We start from the raw sequence: 13,622 nt of genomic DNA, 5'->3' as shown, positions 1-13,622 counted from the left end.
CCTTTTTTCCCCTGAGGAACTGCAGGAGCTCCTTCAGAAGAGTAAAGAATTCCACCAGCTTCTGGCGTGGAAATGGACAGGAGCTAATGCTGCCCGACTGTGTTGGTGCTGGTGTTGGCCTTGGCCTCTGAGAGGGGCTTGAGGTGGAGAGAAAATGACTCCATGGCTGTGCTGTTGGACTATCTCTTCTTGCTGAGCGCAGTCCCATCTGTAGCAGGATCCAGTCGTAGAAGTGCTGCGTGGAGGTGTAGACTCCAGGCTGGTTTGGTCTGGCACAGCCTCTCCCCCAGCTGGTCACTCCAACAAGCCAGAAGTAGTCGTTGGTGTTATCTTTGCAGACCAGAGGACCACCGCTGTCACCCTGCAGCGGAGGAGAGAGGGTTAAGGTGGTGTTGGGTGGCCCCGGTCAGCACTCTGGCTGGCTCCTTCTCTCCCGCAGCAGCTGCCAGAACTGTCCTGACTGCACACAAAGGCTCTGCTCAGGTGCTGGAGCCTACAGAAGCTTGTCTGGCAGGGGGTGGTGGGCCAGTCAGGCAGGGCTCTCTCTCTGTCCTCTTTGCACAGTGATCCTGGATGAGTGGAAGGGGGATGTTGCAGGACTGGGCTCTGGAGCTGTGGGCTGCCCAGAGCACTAGATGGGCTTTGTGGGCAGAGAGCCAGGCCTCTGGGACAAGGGCGGCCCTGGGCAAGGACCTGCATCTGGGCAAGGGGAGGTGAACCCCAAGAGTGGAGGGGACCCAGCAGTGGCAGGCTGACTTGCCAGGCAAAGCACGCGCTGGGGCAGGTTTGGGCGGTTGCCACAGGGCTGCCTGTGCTGTTGGGGGTGGACTTGTAGCACGCTCCTACCTGGCAGGTGTCGATGCCGCCCTGCGGATAGCCAGCACACAAGTTGTGGCTGTGGATGGCCCCTCCGTACCAGCGGCTGCTGTTGCAGAGCTTGATATCGATGAGGCGGACCTTGGCCTCCTGCAGGACATAACTTGGTCCCCCAGCTGTCAGCACAGAAAGGAGTTAACAGCCAGCAGCTCGCTGCCAGTTCTCCTCTCCTCCCCCCCACCCCCCCGGTGTCTGGCTGAAGCCCTGCCCTAGGGCTGGGCTTTGCGTCTCCAGAGGCACTGTGCCGCTGCTGTCTCCCTTCTGTCTTGCTTGGGGTAATGGGCCAGGCCCACCTCTCCATCGGCATGCACCCCGCAGCCCGACTCTGGCTTTCGCCTCTGCTGTCAGGAAGCCCACCCCGCCTCCCCAGTGTGCCCAGCCTGCGCTCAGGACACCACTCCCTTTTGGGAACTCACCTCTTGCAGTCGTGGAACCCCAGCCACTGACGTAGCAGCTTCTCAGCTGCGACACTCTCAGCCAGGCGTCGGGCACACAGGCAAGCTGCACGTAGTAGCCGCACAGGACAGGCTGGTCCAATTCCAGCAAGGCAATGTCGTTCCTCTGCGTGATGTTGTTGTAGTGCTCGTGAACCAGTAGCCGCTTAATAGTGCGCACTTGGGTCTCAGGGCCCAGCTGAGTCAAGTGGCTGGCCCCGATCACCACGTGCCACATGGTGATGTGCCTGCAAGGCAGGTGGAGAGAGGGGTCAGAGGGAGCGCAGCCACGTGCTGCAAGCAGCCCAGCAGTTGCCTGCCTTCTGCTGCACAGGGCAGAGAGGAAGGCAGCGCTACGGAGGGTGCGACTGCCCTAGCACGCCTTGGGCACAAGGAGTGTCGGGCGGGAGGCTGCTAGGAAGCCGTGGCGTGAGCCCAGCCCTCTCGCGAGCAGTCTCTCAGCTGGGCTTGGCAGTGCCCAGGCACTGGGCGTGCTGCAAGGAAGCGAGATGGCGCTAGCACGTGCTGCTGTGGAGCGGGCACGTGCTAGTGCTGTGGGGCTGTTCCCTGGTCCTCCTTACCCGGGCGTGATGAAGCAGTGGGCTGCTGTCAGCACCCACTGTGGGCTGATGAGCGACCCTCCGCAGACATGCGCTATGCCTCCTATGATGGGCTTCTGGATGCTGACGATCCAGGGCCAGGCCCCTAGCTGAGCATCGGTGCCACCCACGACGCGTGACATGCCGTAGTAAGAATCCATGGGCCGGTGCCCGCAGGTCCCTCTGTAAGCAGAAACTGATGAATGTCCTGCTCGGTGGCTTGCTGCTGTTGAGGCTGCAGGTCAGCCCCCTTCCCCCCCACCAGGCGCTGCATGGACAGCAGGACCGCGGAACCCTGTGGGGCATGCGTCCATCTACCCCTGTTTGTGCTTGAGCCCCGTAGGCGAGTTGTGCCAGCGGCCTGGCTGCTGGCAAGGAACTGAGGCTCCCACATGGCGTTTGGGAAGCTTTGGTGTGGCCAGGGGGAAAAGCGAGCACCCGCCAGTGAAGCCCACAAGGGCTGCCCCAGCTCCCTCCCAGAGCCTCGGGCCACTTACCCACAGTTGTCCCACATGCCGTACGCCGGCCAGCACACGGCCAGCAGGACCAGGACGGGGAGAAAATTCATGGCTGCCAGCGGCACGTGGCAGCTGCAAGAAGCGAGAGCTGGTGGCCAGCAGTGCAGCAGCCGACGTAGTGCCTGCAGCAGTCCCGCTGCCCAGGGAACCCTTGGCCCCGTGGCTGATGTCACAGAGTGGCTGGTTCCGGGTGCTGGGCACGGTGGATTCTAGGGGGGGGCGGGCAACATGGAGGGTTCCGAGCAGGAGGGGAGGCAGAAGCTGGGCTCGGACACCCCCAGCAGACCCCCGCTGAATGCTCTGCTTGCGGGACGAGGCTCTGCAGACCTCGTGGCAGGCAGCAGCGCCTGCCTCCCACTGCTGCCTGCTAACAGCTAGCCGGGAAAACCAAGTGTGGCACCATAGCCTCTTTGGGAAGTTCACTGCCACCCCGCTCTGCGCAGCCGCTTGCCACCAGGTCCTTCCCAAAGAAACTGACACCGCAGAACGGAACTACTACAGGCAGTAGGCACCTGGTTGGGGGCTGAAGAGCCAATCTGCTTACAGCCGCGGCAGGCAAGCAGGGATGTGCAAGCCAAATCAACCAAGTATAGCCAAGCACTGCCATCCTGTCCTGCACAAAGCACAGCGAAACACAGATGGAGCACGCTCCACGCTGGCTCTGTCTGCCACCGCAACGCCCTCTGACAGGCTCCGTGTCCTTGCTGTCTACCAGCTACATTGCTCTTCTGGGCCAACACTGGTGCGGGCAGTCGCACTGCCTGCTATGCGTGGCCACAGACGTGCAATTGGAAGCAGCATGGCTTCATAGGCACTAGAAGACGCCCCCAAACAAACCGCACTCCACGCTGCTTTGGTTTTCAAAAATTGACCTGAAGGTGGTGCCCGATATCTGCTTAGAGCAGGCAGAAGGTGGCCTTGGAGAACGTCACTTGTCTTCTGTGGATACTCTGTGATGCCAGCAGCAGATTTTTGCAGGTGGTTAAGAGGGAATGGTGTGAGAGGTGGGCACACTTCAGCAATATGTGAAGGAAGAGCTGGGGTCATTCTGGGGAGAGTACTCTGGCAGAGACAGCTTTGCTTGTTTGGCTGAGCCCTGTCCCTAATCACCACAGCCCCCAAACAGGTAGTGCAGAGGGGACGTGCCTAGGTGGGAAGCAGCTCGGGGTATGCGTGGTCAAGCACCTCCAAGTCCTTCCTGACTCCAGCAGGTGGAGATGTGGCCGGTGGTTGGCAGGCCTGGTCCTCTTGTAAGGTCTGTGAATGCTGGGGCTGATCAGTCAGGTAGGTTGCAGCCACATGCCACCCACGGGACTGAAAAGGTCTCTGTCCTCTTGCTCGAGAGCTAGGCCAGCTTCAGGTTCGCTAGTGCACTGCGCACGCACACAGCGCTCCCACCAGGAGCTGGCCCGAGACACTCGGTCTTTCCAACTGCGGGGTCCCTATGACCTGTGTTCCCTTCTGCCATCGCCAGCAGCCAGGCCGCTAGACCCACCCCTCTAGCAGGTACAGAGCGGGGCCACACAGAAAAGGATGTGGAATGGCTCTCAAGAAGAAGGTCGGACAGGCTGTGGGGAGTAGGGACAGGGTTCAGCCAAACAAGCTAAGCAACCGGCACTTTGCTTATGCTCAAGGACGAGCTTCTTGAGCCCCCCTTCTCTCCATTTTCCACACTTATTCATCCCCCTCGACTTCCTTGGCTCCTCACTTTCTCTGCCCTTGTCTCCTCCCAATCAAGGGACCTAGCCCCGCCTACTAGTCCCCCTTGCTCCCAGGTCTGTCACATCTGGGAACAGATTGGGTCTTTCAGGGGCTGTTAGCTAGGTCATCTTGGCCTTGCGTGGCATTACTGCAGTGGTTTCCTGGCTACAGCTGTCCCTGCCAGAGTCCTCTCCCCAGAATGACCCCGGCTCTTCCTTCAGATATTGCTGAAGTCTGGCCACCTCTCACACCATTCCCCCTTAACTTCTGGTGACATCTGGCTCTTCCTCATGGCACTGTAACTCCTGCCAGCTTTCTTTCATCTTTCCATTTAGCAAAGGCTTCAACCAGGTCCTAATCATCATCCCCAGAGTTGTCTGCATGTCGCATCATTATTTTGCATCCTCTTGCTAGCCTCAATGTGCCAGTCTTCTTCATGCCATGGTGGCTCTGAGCACGCTCCTGTCTGACCAGCCATGGTGTCAGCCCTGCTGAGCGACTCTTGCCCTTTGTGCCCTCCTTGACTGCCTGCAGCCCCATTTTGCCGGGCGTGGAAATCCTTGCCTTGCGCACGAGAGTGAATTGGACTCAGGCACGGTTAACTGTGAAACCTGGCAACTTTATTCCAAGAACTAAGTCAGCTTCAGCATTTGTGTGCACTGGGAAGTGTTGCGGAGGAAGAACCGGACTCGACACGATGATCAATGTGATCACGTACAAGCCGTTTATTAGCCTCAGATAGCTCACTTTTATATTCCCCACTACATACGCGGCGATTCCCCATTGGTGATAATCAATTTAACTCACATAGTAACTCGATTATGATTGGTGTGCGTCACTAGCTCACGCGCAGTGCTCGTGGCCTTCTTGCAGGCGGCAAGTTCCTCTTCGGCATCTGGGAGTTGTTTGTCTCTGCATTCTTACTTCCTCATTCCAACCGCAGTTTGTCCTCTGGATGCTCTTGCGGCCTTATGCTAAGGCTCTGCGGCCTTAGGCTAAGGCTTCATGGCCTTCTAGAGAAATGCTGGATTGCTCACATGTCCCCAGTCCTTTAATGCTTCATCCTCCACAGGGAGGAGAGCGGGCAGCACAGAGCAGGCCTTTGATGCTGAGGCTGCCTTTGGAGCAGCAGGCATTGCCCCAGAAGGAAATGATCATGGTCCAGTGCAGCCTGCGCTGGTTCCTGTTGATCCTGCTCCTCAAGCCTTTTTTCCCCTGAGGAACTGCAGGAGCTCCTTCAGAAGAGTAAAGAATTCCACCAGCTTCTGGCGTGGAAATGGACAGGAGCTAATGCTGCCCGACTGTGTTGGTGCTGGTGTTGGCCTTGGCCTCTGAGAGGGGCTTGAGGTGGAGAGAAAATGACTCCATGGCTGTGCTGTTGGACTATCTCTTCTTGCTGAGCGCAGTCCCATCTGTAGCAGGATCCAGTCGTAGAAGTGCTGCGTGGAGGTGTAGACTCCAGGCTGGTTTGGTCTGGCACAGCCTCTCCCCCAGCTGGTCACTCCAACAAGCCAGAAGTAGTCGTTGGTGTTATCTTTGCAGACCAGAGGACCACCGCTGTCACCCTGCAGCGGAGGAGAGAGGGTTAAGGTGGTGTTGGGTGGCCCCGGTCAGCACTCTGGCTGGCTCCTTCTCTCCCGCAGCAGCTGCCAGAACTGTCCTGACTGCACACAAAGGCTCTGCTCAGGTGCTGGAGCCTACAGAAGCTTGTCTGGCAGGGGGTGGTGGGCCAGTCAGGCAGGGCTCTCTCTCTGTCCTCTTTGCACAGTGATCCTGGATGAGTGGAAGGGGGATGTTGCAGGACTGGGCTCTGGAGCTGTGGGCTGCCCAGAGCACTAGATGGGCTTTGTGGGCAGAGAGCCAGGCCTCTGGGACAAGGGCGGCCCTGGGCAAGGACCTGCATCTGGGCAAGGGGAGGTGAACCCCAAGAGTGGAGGGGACCCAGCAGTGGCAGGCTGACTTGCCAGGCAAAGCACGCGCTGGGGCAGGTTTGGGCGGTTGCCACAGGGCTGCCTGTGCTGTTGGGGGTGGACTTGTAGCACGCTCCTACCTGGCAGGTGTCGATGCCGCCCTGCGGATAGCCAGCACACAAGTTGTGGCTGTGGATGGCCCCTCCGTACCAGCGGCTGCTGTTGCAGAGCTTGATATCGATGAGGCGGACCTTGGCCTCCTGCAGGACATAACTTGGTCCCCCAGCTGTCAGCACAGAAAGGAGTTAACAGCCAGCAGCTCGCTGCCAGTTCTCCTCTCCTCCCCCCCACCCCCCCGGTGTCTGGCTGAAGCCCTGCCCTAGGGCTGGGCTTTGCGTCTCCAGAGGCACTGTGCCGCTGCTGTCTCCCTTCTGTCTTGCTTGGGGTAATGGGCCAGGCCCACCTCTCCATCGGCATGCACCCCGCAGCCCGACTCTGGCTTTCGCCTCTGCTGTCAGGAAGCCCACCCCGCCTCCCCAGTGTGCCCAGCCTGCGCTCAGGACACCACTCCCTTTTGGGAACTCACCTCTTGCAGTCGTGGAACCCCAGCCACTGACGTAGCAGCTTCTCAGCTGCGACACTCTCAGCCAGGCGTCGGGCACACAGGCAAGCTGCACGTAGTAGCCGCACAGGACAGGCTGGTCCAATTCCAGCAAGGCAATGTCGTTCCTCTGCGTGATGTTGTTGTAGTGCTCGTGAACCAGTAGCCGCTTAATAGTGCGCACTTGGGTCTCAGGGCCCAGCTGAGTCAAGTGGCTGGCCCCGATCACCACGTGCCACATGGTGATGTGCCTGCAAGGCAGGTGGAGAGAGGGGTCAGAGGGAGCGCAGCCACGTGCTGCAAGCAGCCCAGCAGTTGCCTGCCTTCTGCTGCACAGGGCAGAGAGGAAGGCAGCGCTACGGAGGGTGCGACTGCCCTAGCACGCCTTGGGCACAAGGAGTGTCGGGCGGGAGGCTGCTAGGAAGCCGTGGCGTGAGCCCAGCCCTCTCGCGAGCAGTCTCTCAGCTGGGCTTGGCAGTGCCCAGGCACTGGGCGTGCTGCAAGGAAGCGAGATGGCGCTAGCACGTGCTGCTGTGGAGCGGGCACGTGCTAGTGCTGTGGGGCTGTTCCCTGGTCCTCCTTACCCGGGCGTGATGAAGCAGTGGGCTGCTGTCAGCACCCACTGTGGGCTGATGAGCGACCCTCCGCAGACATGCGCTATGCCTCCTATGATGGGCTTCTGGATGCTGACGATCCAGGGCCAGGCCCCTAGCTGAGCATCGGTGCCACCCACGACGCGTGACATGCCGTAGTAAGAATCCATGGGCCGGTGCCCGCAGGTCCCTCTGTAAGCAGAAACTGATGAATGTCCTGCTCGGTGGCTTGCTGCTGTTGAGGCTGCAGGTCAGCCCCCTTCCCCCCCACCAGGCGCTGCATGGACAGCAGGACCGCGGAACCCTGTGGGGCATGCGTCCATCTACCCCTGTTTGTGCTTGAGCCCCGTAGGCGAGTTGTGCCAGCGGCCTGGCTGCTGGCAAGGAACTGAGGCTCCCACATGGCGTTTGGGAAGCTTTGGTGTGGCCAGGGGGAAAAGCGAGCACCCGCCAGTGAAGCCCACAAGGGCTGCCCCAGCTCCCTCCCAGAGCCTCGGGCCACTTACCCACAGTTGTCCCACATGCCGTACGCCGGCCAGCACACGGCCAGCAGGACCAGGACGGGGAGAAAATTCATGGCTGCCAGCGGCACGTGGCAGCTGCAAGAAGCGAGAGCTGGTGGCCAGCAGTGCAGCAGCCGACGTAGTGCCTGCAGCAGTCCCGCTGCCCAGGGAACCCTTGGCCCCGTGGCTGATGTCACAGAGTGGCTGGTTCCGGGTGCTGGGCACGGTGGATTCTAGGGGGGGGCGGGCAACATGGAGGGTTCCGAGCAGGAGGGGAGGCAGAAGCTGGGCTCGGACACCCCCAGCAGACCCCCGCTGAATGCTCTGCTTGCGGGACGAGGCTCTGCAGACCTCGTGGCAGGCAGCAGCGCCTGCCTCCCACTGCTGCCTGCTAACAGCTAGCCGGGAAAACCAAGTGTGGCACCATAGCCTCTTTGGGAAGTTCACTGCCACCCCGCTCTGCGCAGCCGCTTGCCACCAGGTCCTTCCCAAAGAAACTGACACCGCAGAACGGAACTACTACAGGCAGTAGGCACCTGGTTGGGGGCTGAAGAGCCAATCTGCTTACAGCCGCGGCAGGCAAGCAGGGATGTGCAAGCCAAATCAACCAAGTATAGCCAAGCACTGCCATCCTGTCCTGCACAAAGCACAGCGAAACACAGATGGAGCACGCTCCACGCTGGCTCTGTCTGCCACCGCAACGCCCTCTGACAGGCTCCGTGTCCTTGCTGTCTACCAGCTACATTGCTCTTCTGGGCCAACACTGGTGCGGGCAGTCGCACTGCCTGCTATGCGTGGCCACAGACGTGCAATTGGAAGCAGCATGGCTTCATAGGCACTAGAAGACGTCCCCAAACAAACCGCACTCCACGCTGCTTTGGTTTTCAAAAATTGACCTGAAGGTGGTGCCCGATATCTGCTTAGAGCAGGCAGAAGGTGGCCTTGGAGAACGTCACTTGTCTTCTGTGGATACTCTGTGATGCCAGCAGCAGATTTTTGCAGGTGGTTAAGAGGGAATGGTGTGAGAGGTGGGCACACTTCAGCAATATGTGAAGGAAGAGCTGGGGTCATTCTGGGGAGAGCACTCTGGCAGAGACAGCTTTGCTTGTTTGGCTGAGCCCTGTCCCTAATCACCACAGCCCCCAAACAGGTAGTGCAGAGGGGACGTGCCTAGGTGGGAAGCAGCTCGGGGTATGCGTGGTCAAGCACCTCCAAGTCCTTCCTGACTCCAGCAGGTGGAGATGAGGCCGGTGGTTGGCAGGCCTGGTCCTCTTGTAAGGTCTGTGAATGCTGGGGCTGATCAGTCAGGTAGGCTGCAGCCACATGCCACCCACGGGACTGAAAAGGTCTCTGTCCTCTTGCTCGAGAGCTAGGCCAGCTTCAGGTTCGCTAGTGCACTGCGCACGCACACAGCGCTCCCACCAGGAGCTGGCCCGAGACACTCGGTCTTTCCAACTGCGGGGTCCCTATGACCTGTGTTCCCTTCTGCCATCGCCAGCAGCCAGGCCGCTAGACCCACCCCTCTAGCAGGTACAGAGCGGGGCCACACAGAAAAGGATGTGGAATGGCTCTCAAGAAGAAGGTCGGACAGGCTGTGGGGAGTAGGGACAGGGTTCAGCCAAACAAGCTAAGCAACCGGCACTTTGCTTATGCTCAAGGACGAGCTTCTTGAGCCCCCCTTCTCTCCATTTTCCACACTTATTCATCCCCCTCGACTTCCTTGGCTCCTCACTTTCTCTGCCCTTGTCTCCTCCCAATCAAGGGACCTAGCCCCGCCTACTAGTCCCCCTTGCTCCCAGGTCTGTCACATCTGGGAACAGATTGGGTCTTTCAGGGGCTGTTAGCTAGGTCATCTTGGCCTTGCGTGGCATTACTGCAGTGGTTTCCTGGCTACAGCTGTCCCTGCCAGAGTCCTCTCCCCAGAATGACCCCGGCTCTTCCTTCAGATATTGCTGAAGTCTGGCCACCTCTCACACCATTCCCCCTTAACTTCTGGTGACATCTGGCTCTTCCTCATGGCACTGTAACTCCTGCCAGCTTTCTTTCATCTTTCCATTTAGCAAAGGCTTCAACCAGGTCCTAATCATCATCCCCAGAGTTGTCTGCAGGTCGCATCATTATTTTGCATCCTCTTGCTAGCCTCAATGTGCCAGTCTTCTTCATGCCATGGTGGCTCTGAGCACGCTCCTGTCTGACCAGCCATGGTGTCAGCCCTGCTGAGCGACTCTTGCCCTTTGCGCCCTCCTTGACTGCCTGCAGCCCCATTTTGCCGGGCGTGGAAATCCTTGCCTTGCGCACGAGAGTGAATTGGACTCAGGCACGGTTAACTGTGAAACCTGGCAACTTTATTCCAAGAACTAAGTCAGCTTCAGCATTTGTGTGCACTGGGAAGTGTTGCGGAGGAAGAACCGGACTCGACACGATGATCAATGTGATCACGTACAAGCCGTTTATTAGCCTCAGATAGCTCACTTTTATATTCCCCACTACATACGCGGCGATTCCCCATTGGTGATAATCAATTTAACTCACATAGTAACTCGATTATGATTGGTGTGCGTCACTAGCTCACGCGCAGTGCTCGTGGCCTTCTTGCAGGCGGCAAGTTCCTCTTCGGCATCTGGGAGTTGTTTGTCTCTGCATTCTTACTTCCTCATTCCAACCGCAGTTTGTCCTCTGGATGCTCTTGCGGCCTTATGCTAAGGCTCTGCGGCCTTAGGCTAAGGCTTCATGGCCTTCTAGAGAAATGCTGGATTGCTCACATGTCCCCAGTCCTTTAATGCTTCATCCTCCACAGGGAGGAGAGCGGGCAGCACAGAGCAGGCCTTTGATGCTGAGGCTGCCTTTGGAGCAGCAGGCATTGCCCCAGAAGGAAATGATCATGGTCCAGTGCAGCCTGCGCTGGTTCCTGTTGATCCTGCTCCTCAAGCCTTTTTTCCCCTGAGGAACTGCAGGAGCTCCTTCAGAAGAGTAAAGAATTCCACCAGCTTCTGGCGTGGAAATGGACAGGAGCTAATGCTGCCCGACTGTGTTGGTGCTGGTGTTGGCCTTGGCCTCTGAGAGGGGCTTGAGGTGGAGAGAAAATGACTCCATGGCTGTGCTGTTGGACTATCTCTTCTTGCTGAGCGCAGTCCCATCTGTAGCAGGATCCAGTCGTAGAAGTGCTGCGTGGAGGTGTAGACTCCAGGCTGGTTTGGTCTGGCACAGCCTCTCCCCCAGCTGGTCACTCCAACAAGCCAGAAGTAGTCGTTGGTGTTATCTTTGCAGACCAGAGGACCACCGCTGTCACCCTGCAGCGGAGGAGAGAGGGTTAAGGTGGTGTTGGGTGGCCCCGGTCAGCACTCTGGCTGGCTCCTTCTCTCCCGCAGCAGCTGCCAGAACTGTCCTGACTGCACACAAAGGCTCTGCTCAGGTGCTGGAGCCTACAGAAGCTTGTCTGGCAGGGGGTGGTGGGCCAGTCAGGCAGGGCTCTCTCTCTGTCCTCTTTGCACAGTGATCCTGGATGAGTGGAAGGGGGATGTTGCAGGACTGGGCTCTGGAGCTGTGGGCTGCCCAGAGCACTAGATGGGCTTTGTGGGCAGAGAGCCAGGCCTCTGGGACAAGGGCGGCCCTGGGCAAGGACCTGCATCTGGGCAAGGGGAGGTGAACCCCAAGAGTGGAGGGGACCCAGCAGTGGCAGGCTGACTTGCCAGGCAAAGCACGCGCTGGGGCAGGTTTGGGCGGTTGCCACAGGGCTGCCTGTGCTGTTGGGGATGGACTTGTAGCACGCTCCTACCTGGCAGGTGTCGATGCCGCCCTGCGGATAGCCAGCACACAAGTTGTGGCTGTGGATGGCCCCTCCGTACCAGCGGCTGCTGTTGCAGAGCTTGATATCGATGAGGCGGACCTTGGCCTCCTGCAGGACATAACTTGGTCCCCCAGCTGTCAGCACAGAAAGGAGTTAACAGCCAGCAGCTCGCTGCCAGTTCTCCTCTCCTCCCCCCCACCCCCTCCCCGGCGTCTGGCTGAAGCCCTGCCCTAGGGCTGGGCTTTGCGTCTCCAGAGGCACTGTGCCGCTGCTGTCTCCCTTCTGTCTTGCTTGGGGTAATGGGCCAGGCCCACCTCTCCATCGGCATGCACCCCGCAGCCCGACTCTGGCTTTCGCCTCTGCTGTCAGGAAGCCCACCCCGCCTCCCCAGTGTGCCCAGCCTGCGCTCAGGACACCACTCCCTTTTGGGAACTCACCTCTTGCAGTCGTGGAACCCCAGCCACTGACGTAGCAGCTTCTCAGCTGCGACACTCTCAGCCAGGCGTCGGGCACACAGGCAAGCTGCACGTAGTAGCCGCACAGGACAGGCTGGTCCAATTCCAGCAAGGCAATGTCGTTCCTCTGCGTGATGTTGTTGTAGTGCTCGTGAACCAGTAGCCGCTTAATAGTGCGCACTTGGGTCTCAGGGCCCAGCTGAGTCAAGTGGCTGGCCCCGATCACCACGTGCCACATGGTGATGTGCCTGCAAGGCAGGTGGAGAGAGGGGTCAGAGGGAGCGCAGCCACGTGCTGCAAGCAGCCCAGCAGTTGCCTGCCTTCTGCTGCACAGGGCAGAGAGGAAGGCAGCGCTACGGAGGGTGCGACTGCCCTAGCACGCCTTGGGCACAAGGAGTGTCGGGCGGGAGGCTGCTAGGAAGCCGTGGCGTGAGCCCAGCCCTCTCGCGAGCAGTCTCTCAGCTGGGCTTGGCAGTGCCCAGGCACTGGGCGTGCTGCAAGGAAGCGAGATGGCGCTAGCACGTGCTGCTGTGGAGCGGGCACGTGCTAGTGCTGTGGGGCTGTTCCCTGGTCCTCCTTACCCGGGCGTGATGAAGCAGTGGGCTGCTGTCAGCACCCACTGTGGGCTGATGAGCGACCCTCCGCAGACATGCGCTATGCCTCCTATGATGGGCTTCTGGATGCTGACGATCCAGGGCCAGGCCCCTAGCTGAGCATCGGTGCCACCCACGACGCGTGACATGCCGTAGTAAGAATCCATGGGCCGGTGCCCGCAGGTCCCTCTGTAAGCAGAAACTGATGAATGTCCTGCTCGGTGGCTTGCTGCTGTTGAGGCTGCAGGTCAGCCCCCTTCCCCCCCACCAGGCGCTGCATGGACAGCAGGACCGCGGAACCCTGTGGGGCATGCGTCCATCTACCCCTGTTTGTGCTTGAGCCCCGTAGGCGAGTTGTGCCAGCGGCCTGGCTGCTGGCAAGGAACTGAGGCTCCCACATGGCGTTTGGGAAGCTTTGGTGTGGCCAGGGGGAAAAGCGAGCACCCGCCAGTGAAGCCCACAAGGGCTGCCCCAGCTCCCTCCCAGAGCCTCGGGCCACTTACCCACAGTTGTCCCACATGCCGTACGCCGGCCAGCACACGGCCAGCAGGACCAGGACGGGGAGAAAATTCATGGCTGCCAGCGGCACGTGGCAGCTGCAAGAAGCGAGAGCTGGTGGCCAGCAGTGCAGCAGCCGACGTAGTGCCTGCAGCAGTCCCGCTGCCCAGGGAACCCTTGGCCCCGTGGCTGATGTCACAGAGTGGCTGGTTCCGGGTGCTGGGCACGGTGGATTCTAGGGGGGGGCGGGCAACATGGAGGGTTCCGAGCAGGAGGGGAGGCAGAAGCTGGGCTCGGACACCCCCAGCAGACCCCCGCTGAATGCTCTGCTTGCGGGACGAGGCTCTGCAGACCTCGTGGCAGGCAGCAGCGCCTGCCTCCCACTGCTGCCTGCTAACAGCTAGCCGGGAAAACCAAGTGTGGCACCATAGCCTCTTTGGGAAGTTCACTGCCACCCCGCTCTGCGCAGCCGCTTGCCACCAGGTCCTTCCCAAAGAAACTGACACCGCAGAATGGAACTACTACAGGCAGTAGGCACCTGGTTGGGGGCTGAA

Source organism: Opisthocomus hoazin, chromosome 29, assembly GCF_030867145.1.
Source record: "Opisthocomus hoazin isolate bOpiHoa1 chromosome 29, bOpiHoa1.hap1, whole genome shotgun sequence".
Classification (NCBI taxonomy): domain Eukaryota; kingdom Metazoa; phylum Chordata; class Aves; order Opisthocomiformes; family Opisthocomidae; genus Opisthocomus; species Opisthocomus hoazin.
The sequence above is the reverse complement of the archived record's forward strand: the minus strand, read 5'-3'. Positions refer to the sequence as shown.